Genomic DNA, 7,121 nt, shown 5'->3' with positions numbered 1-7,121 from the left:
AGACACAATATTAGACACAGAGTGAATAATATACATATCTGTGATCTATAATATGTAATCTATAATATGTTATATAATGTTTAGTAACATATATAGATGAAGAACATATATCACCTCTCTAGGAGAGCTGATATGGGTGGGTAAGGCAGGATAAGAGGAAAATACAAGTGAACAGGGAATACGTTTGTTCTAGAGAGCAGGGAATGAATCTGTAAATTCCTGTGGTGGGAGACCCTGTGGGAGAGATACTACCATGTAAGGACTGACAGCTGCCCCTTGGATTAGACACAGTAAACCATCTTAGTGCACTTTTCCCTGCATTAGATAGGATGATGTCGGTAGTTCGTCTTGGTAGCAATAAAGGAAAGTTGGGACATTTTATCTTGGGAGACCATGTAATAGGCTCTGGGCTGACACCATCCTTCCTTTTCAGGATCAAGGATATGAAAAGCAAGTCAAGAAAAACTTTATAAAAAGTGCACAATCAGGATATTCATACATATATGTGCAAGGAACATTTACCAAATTTTTCTTTCTTTTATGAGAGATTCAAATGCACAAATCAGTTTGAGGAGACTTCAGAAACTTATATAAGTTAATTGTGAATGCTAAAATGAATTTACAAATAGATACAAGGCTATTTTTTTTGGTGGTGGTTGTTTTGGTAGTGTTTTGTGTGTGTGTGTGATTGTTGTTTTGGTATGTCCTCATGAAACATAACTTGGATTGACATTTCTATTCATCTTGGAAAAAAGAAATTCAACACAAGCCACCTCAGGACACTGAAACTGTCCTGACTAAATTCTATTGTGAGAGAAATCCACAAGTAGCTGCTTGGAGAGAAACGTCTTCCAAGGGAAAGAGAGACCCAGGGATAAACCCCCCAAACCCAGGAGAGTGATCCAGTATCACATGTAAGTGAGAAAAATTCCAGTGCAATTCCAGTGTGGGAAACCAAGTGAGAGACCCAGGCAGACATACTGGCTAGCAACGCTGTCACTCCAGCCAGAACCCAAACCCACTTACTGTATGATAATGTTTCAGTCCCTGGTATTAGCAATAGCTGACAAGTAAATCCTTAAAAGGCCAATTAAATGTATGAGCTCTTCGGTTTTTAGAAGAATGGTTAGATTGGTTTCATTCTGAAGCTTTACGAAGTATTTGGAAGTGGTCCCTCAGAGACTGAACTTCCAGAGAAGGCAGAATTCTGAGGATCTTCAGTGTTTAAGGAGCAAGTCGACAGTCAGTTTAACAATTTGTGAGACAAAAGTTTCACCTAAGTGTTGGTTGTGGAAGCCAGGTGGTAAATGGCGGAGAACTGAGAAGATTTTAAACATGACGATAATGGTAATGCTCACAGCAGCAGCAGCAATAATAATGATAATGGTAGGTAAGATGACATGTCATCTAGTCAAAGTATTTGGGACTTACTGTTGTTTAGTTAACTGAAAAGAGTAGCTACCACGTGGAATCGTTTTTAAAAAGTTACAAATAACACTTGTTCAGCACAAGTGAATTTATAGACAAAACCTTTTATTTGAAGAAGTCTGTGATGAGAATTCTATACCCTATTTCCTGAATGAACCCCACTCATAAACTGTTTTGTGGCCAGTTTCTCCGATTTCTTGCACTAGTTTTGTTGGTAAGTAATTTTGTGGTGATTTTATTTATCAATTTGCTTTTTATCTAATCTCTAGAGGACATTCTCAAAACTTTCAGAAGATGTTCTAAGAAGTCCTTTCTCACATTCACAGTGCAAGTTGGCCCTAGGAAAAACAAAAACCATGAGACCCTATCATAAAAAAAGAAATAAACAAGCTAAAGTCAAAGCAGTGGAGGCATGGCTCAAGGGGTAGATTGTCTAGCAAGCACAGGGCCCTGCATTCAAATCTCAGGACTGCCAACAAGAGAAAGCATAAAGAAAAGTCAAGATAGCTATTTAGATGGAAGACAGCTCTGGGGGCCTGTGGAGCAGTGGCAATTCCCTCCAGGGGACAGTTCTTTTATCTGACAGGTTTTCAGACTTACAGCATATGATGGTGGGTCTTGACAAAACACAGAAAAGAATTCTGACAAGCCCACAGATTTGTGCAAACTCTGTCAAATCTTGTCTTATACAATAAGATTCACACTTTGCCAACATTTCTAATTCCCAAAAACAGTCATAAAACTCATTCCTTTTCATGAAGAAAAAGTAGGGAGATAAGTTTAGTGTTCCCCCTTCTTTATTTCCCCTCCCTCCCTCCCTTTCTCCCTCCCTTCCTCCCTCCCTCCTTCCCTCCCTTCCTCCCTCCCTTCCATCCTTCCTTCCTTTCCTTCCTTCCCTCCCTCCCTCCCTCCCTCCCTCCCTCCCTTCCTTCCTTCCTTCCTTCCTCCCTTCCTTCCTCCCTCCCTCCCTCTCTCTCTTTATCCTTCTCTTTCTCCTTTCTTTCCTCCTTCCCTCCCTCCAATTACATATCTGATAAAATGGAAAGACTATTTGGACCCAAACTGTAATTTAACTAGGGCAAAGATTTCAAAATGCCTTTATCTGAAAATAGAGAAGAGAATGTCTTTGGGGAGCTCAGATCTGTGTTTCAGGCCACTACAGCAACAGGAGCAACTCAGAAGACATAAATGAATAGCATTGATGCTTAAGAATTGACAGTCTTAAGCAGTTAATTAATAATATTATTACCATTATCATCACCATCATTGTCATCAGATCTGAGAGCACTAAGCTCACATGGAGCATTGAGCGAAGCATGCTCTCTATCTCTTCTCATTCCAGCCTCACAATGGCCTTCCGAAGGACAGGGTGATAGTCTCAGGGAGACATTAAGTGACTCACTTAAAGTCACACAGCTAGCCAAGTAAGTGGCACAGCAGGGACCAGACCTCAGGACACCTGTCCGCAGCATTTTTCTATGCAGCTATGGCTTGTAAGCAAAGACTAGGATGTAAGGAACTCCAAGCTCCCTGTGAGGACCCTCAGCTGTGGCTTTCAGGCACCCTGGAATTTAGTCTCCCAGAAGAGAACATGTGCATGTCGTCATACAAGTTTGAGGCTCCTGAAAACTTCTGTTTTGTTCAAGAAGAATCTCAGAGATTCTCACCTTCATTCTCTCAGGAGGGGCAGGTTCTAATGTTGCTTACATTCATCTAAAGAAGAGACCACCAGGCAATCCTTGCTACATAAGCAAGAAGCTCTGTGAGAAACCCACATGGCACACTGCCAGAATGTCCTGGTGGCTCTGCCAGTTAAACTGGGACCCTGATCTTCCTACTTCCCAACTCTGGAATCAGAGAAGGGAAGCCTTCATTTCTTCCAACAAGGATAAATTGTGCAACCTTGACTCTTACATTGAGGAGAACTAGCTGGACCAGCTGTGGGCTACTCTATGTTGAATAAAACAGCTATTTTCAGACTGTCCCTGGCCTTGACTTACTTTTTTCATAAAGCAACCATTTTGACCTGAGCTATTCCATTCGGAGTATGAGTGCCCAAACAGAATGACTGCATCTTGTTTGTACATCTTGTTTGCCATCTGCCAGCACTCCACAGAAAAAAGCTGAAAAAGTACTCCAATAAAGTTGCATCTGTAAATATATCTCAGAAACACCAGACACTCATTGCAGCATGTTTAACCCTGCCTTTACCTTTCTGTAACCTATCTATTCCTTACTGTGTAGGATAGTATGTGTGGTCTGGGAGTTAATGTCAGTAACCAGGGTTGGAAGGAAATGACCTGTACTGCCAATGAATCATGGCTGGTAAATGGACTCAGAAGTGCTTGGGAAATTAAAGCCAATCAAATAGGTATGGCTTGTGGATTTACTTTTATTCAACAAATTCTGGTGTTATGGAAGGGTACAGTACGTGTATAGATGTTTCAGGCACAGTTCGTTTTGGCAGACATGTAGTAGTTTATGGAATTGGAGGTGATGAACTATAAGGCTAAAATAAAGTTATGTCATGGTGGCTTATGCTTGTACTCCTACTCGGGAGGCTAAGATTGGGAGGATCATGATTGAAGGCCAACTGAAGTAAAAATTTCCACATCCTCCTCTCAACAAATTGTTGGGTGTGGTGATTTGTACCTGTCATCACAGCCATGACAGGAAGCCTATAATAAGCAGATCACAGTCATGGCAGATTACTAGACAGGAAGCAAACGCTTATTTCAAAATAGCAAGGGAAAAAAGGCTGGAGGCATGGCTCACTGGTAAAGCATCTGCCTATCCAGGACTACTAAAAATAAAATAAAATAAAATAAACTCATCTAGTCACACAATGCCAGCCTGATCAAAATACTACTGAGTCAACTCTTCAGTGTTTTGGGGGGAGTATGCAGTTGGACTTACATAACAATGCATACACTCTGGTGCATGAGAGAAAATAAACAGATTTTCAGCTTTACACAATGCAATGTGAAAAACAACTTCATTTCCAAATGCAGCAGAGGCCCAGTGAGTAAGGGAAGAAAACATCAGAGTTCCTTCTGACATCACAGCAAGTGATTCTGGAAAACTATTTCTAAGTTTGCTTTTGTGCAATCAGTGAAGCTTTACCCCAGGAGCCCCGCTGACTCTCAATGAGAATGATTCCCTATCATTTGAGGACAAATTTGATATCATGCATACTTCAGCTGATGGTGGCCTGGGGTATTTTTCACTCAGGTCTACCTGAGAGCTCTCTGACTACTAACATTATACTGCATGTGTTCTTCAGCATGATCGATAACCAGCATTTCACATTTCATCTCTTGGGAGATGAACCCAGCCATCTTTCATCAGTGAAATGGAGGAAGAACCATGGAATTGCAGTCCTTTCTCCTGATTGTGTGGGTGCACAGAAATGGGAGAGAAAAGACCCTTTCTCTCTTCTTCCCCAGCCCATTGCTTGCGTTCACTTATTTGAGCCAAGCAGCTCTTTCCTATAGCCAGGAATCCCCAGCAATTGGTGTTTGGCTTTATATCTGCTCATTTCTGAGAAAAGTCCTCTTTATCCACCAAAAGTTGCCTCCTACCAAACAGAAGTTGTTCTCACTGAGTACAGTGGCTCATCCATGTAATCCCAGCTACTCAGGATGTAGATGTAGAAGGATCACAGTTTGATACCAGGCTTGGGAAAGTTAGGACAAGACCCTATCTGAAAGCCAGACTGGGGTGGGGGTGGGGAGACATACATAATCCCTGCTGCTCTATGGGAAGTGTAGGTAGGAGGAACTCAGTTCAGACAGTATCTGAAGGGGGGAAAAGCTAAAAAAAAAAAAAAAGAAGAAGAAGAAGAAGTAAAGAGTGACTCAAGTAGTAGAGCACTTGCCTAGCAAGGGCAAGGTCCTAAGTTCAAACTCCACTTCTGCTATAAAGGATTGATTAGGGTCCTTACACAATGTATTCACCTAAAATATTTCCACAGCTCTGCCCTCTAAAGTTTATGTAGGCTTTAAAGGGTTTTTCTAATTTCTTTCAGCTATGATTAAATGTGAAACATCGATGTCCTAGCTTGGAGAACATTAGGGAAAAAAATAAGCTCTGGGTTCGTGAGGAGACTTAGATAAAAGAGGCCTTGGAGGATTGGGGGGTGGGGGCGCCAGGCTTCTCTGTCCAAGAATAGTACAACAGCAAGAAGATATAAGGTCACAGGGTGAGGGTTGGGGAGAAAGAAGGTAAGGATGGAAACTTTACTACCAAAATTTCAAACACTGAAATGGTTCCACCAATCATATTCCAAATATGATATGTCATTATAATGGCCACAAATGCCATGCTGTGTTACAAGGATATAAACTTCAGATTTGTGAGAGAATCTGTTGGGTGGGACAGGGACATTGAACTTGGCAGTGGACACTCAGCTACCTGATCTCATGGTCATTCTGTAGGGTCTCTGCAATGGTTGGGAAAAACCCAGCACTGCCAAGATTGTCTGCTGGGTGCTGGTGGCTCAGACTTGTAATCCTAGCCTCGGGAGGCTGATATCTGAAGATCATGGTTCAAAGCCAGCCAAGGTAGGAAAGTCCATGAGACTCTTATCTCCAACTAAGCACCTAAAAACCAGAAGTGATGTTACGGCTCAAAGTGGTAGAATGATAGCATTGAGCAAAAAACCCTCAGGAACAGAGCCCAGGCCCTGAGATCAAGCCCCACAACCAACAAGGGGAAAAAAAAAGATCAACTGCCCATCACTTGGTATCTGAGAATGGACTAGAGAAAGAGAATCCCAGGCAGAAGGCAGAAGCAGAGTCTTAAAATATGCATGCCTTGCTTGGGTGACCTGCGGAGATACAGTGACAGGAGGGAAGTGAAATGACATTTACTGAGAAGCAGCTCAAAAGCAAAGGACCCTGTCTGGTCTTGCTTCCATGTGCTCCTGGCTCCCGACACGGACCATGGCTGCACTATACACTAAAGCTAAGGACTGGCCCAGATCTCATTCTGTAATGGACATGAGGAAATGATTTGGGAAAGATTCCATGAGTGAGCACCTACTGTGAGTCAAGCATTACTTCAGAAAACTGGCTCTGTGTGTACGTAAGTGAGTGAGTGAGTGAGTGAGTGAGTGTGTGTGTGTGTGTGTGTGTGTGTGTGTGTGTGTGTGTGTGTGTGTGTGTGTGTGTGTGTACGCGGTTGAACTGGGGCTTGAACTCAGGTCTTCACATTTGCTAGGAATGCCTTATACAACTTAAGCCACACTCCTAGTCCATTTTGCTCTGGTTATTTTTCAGATCAAATCTTGCTTCTCACCCAAACTGTTTTGGAGTGTGATCCTCCTCTTTATGTGTCTTGCAATAGCTGGGATGAGAAGGTATGCATCTCCATGCCCATTTGTTTCCAGTGAGAGATGGTGGTCCTATGAACATTTTGCCTACTCTGGCCTGGAATCCCCTCCCTCCCAATATCAGCCTCCTATAACTGCAGTAACAGGCACAAACTACTCTGCTCTGCCATGAATTGAAATGGCATCTCCTGAACTTTTTTCTGGAGCTGACCTTGAACCATGGGCCTCCCAATCACTACCTCCCAAATAGCTAGGATTACAGGTGTGAACCACTGGCACCAGCCTATTGTCAAATATTTTATTGAGCAAGTTTCTATCATTTACTGGGCAGTGTAAAAGATCCAAAGAATTTAAACAACAA

This window comes from Dipodomys merriami, unplaced genomic scaffold (assembly GCF_024711535.1).
Source record: "Dipodomys merriami isolate MVZ:Mamm:240054 unplaced genomic scaffold, mDipMer1.0.p SCAF_10, whole genome shotgun sequence".
Taxonomy (NCBI): Eukaryota; Metazoa; Chordata; class Mammalia; order Rodentia; family Heteromyidae; genus Dipodomys; species Dipodomys merriami.
This window is presented reverse-complemented; position numbering follows the sequence as displayed.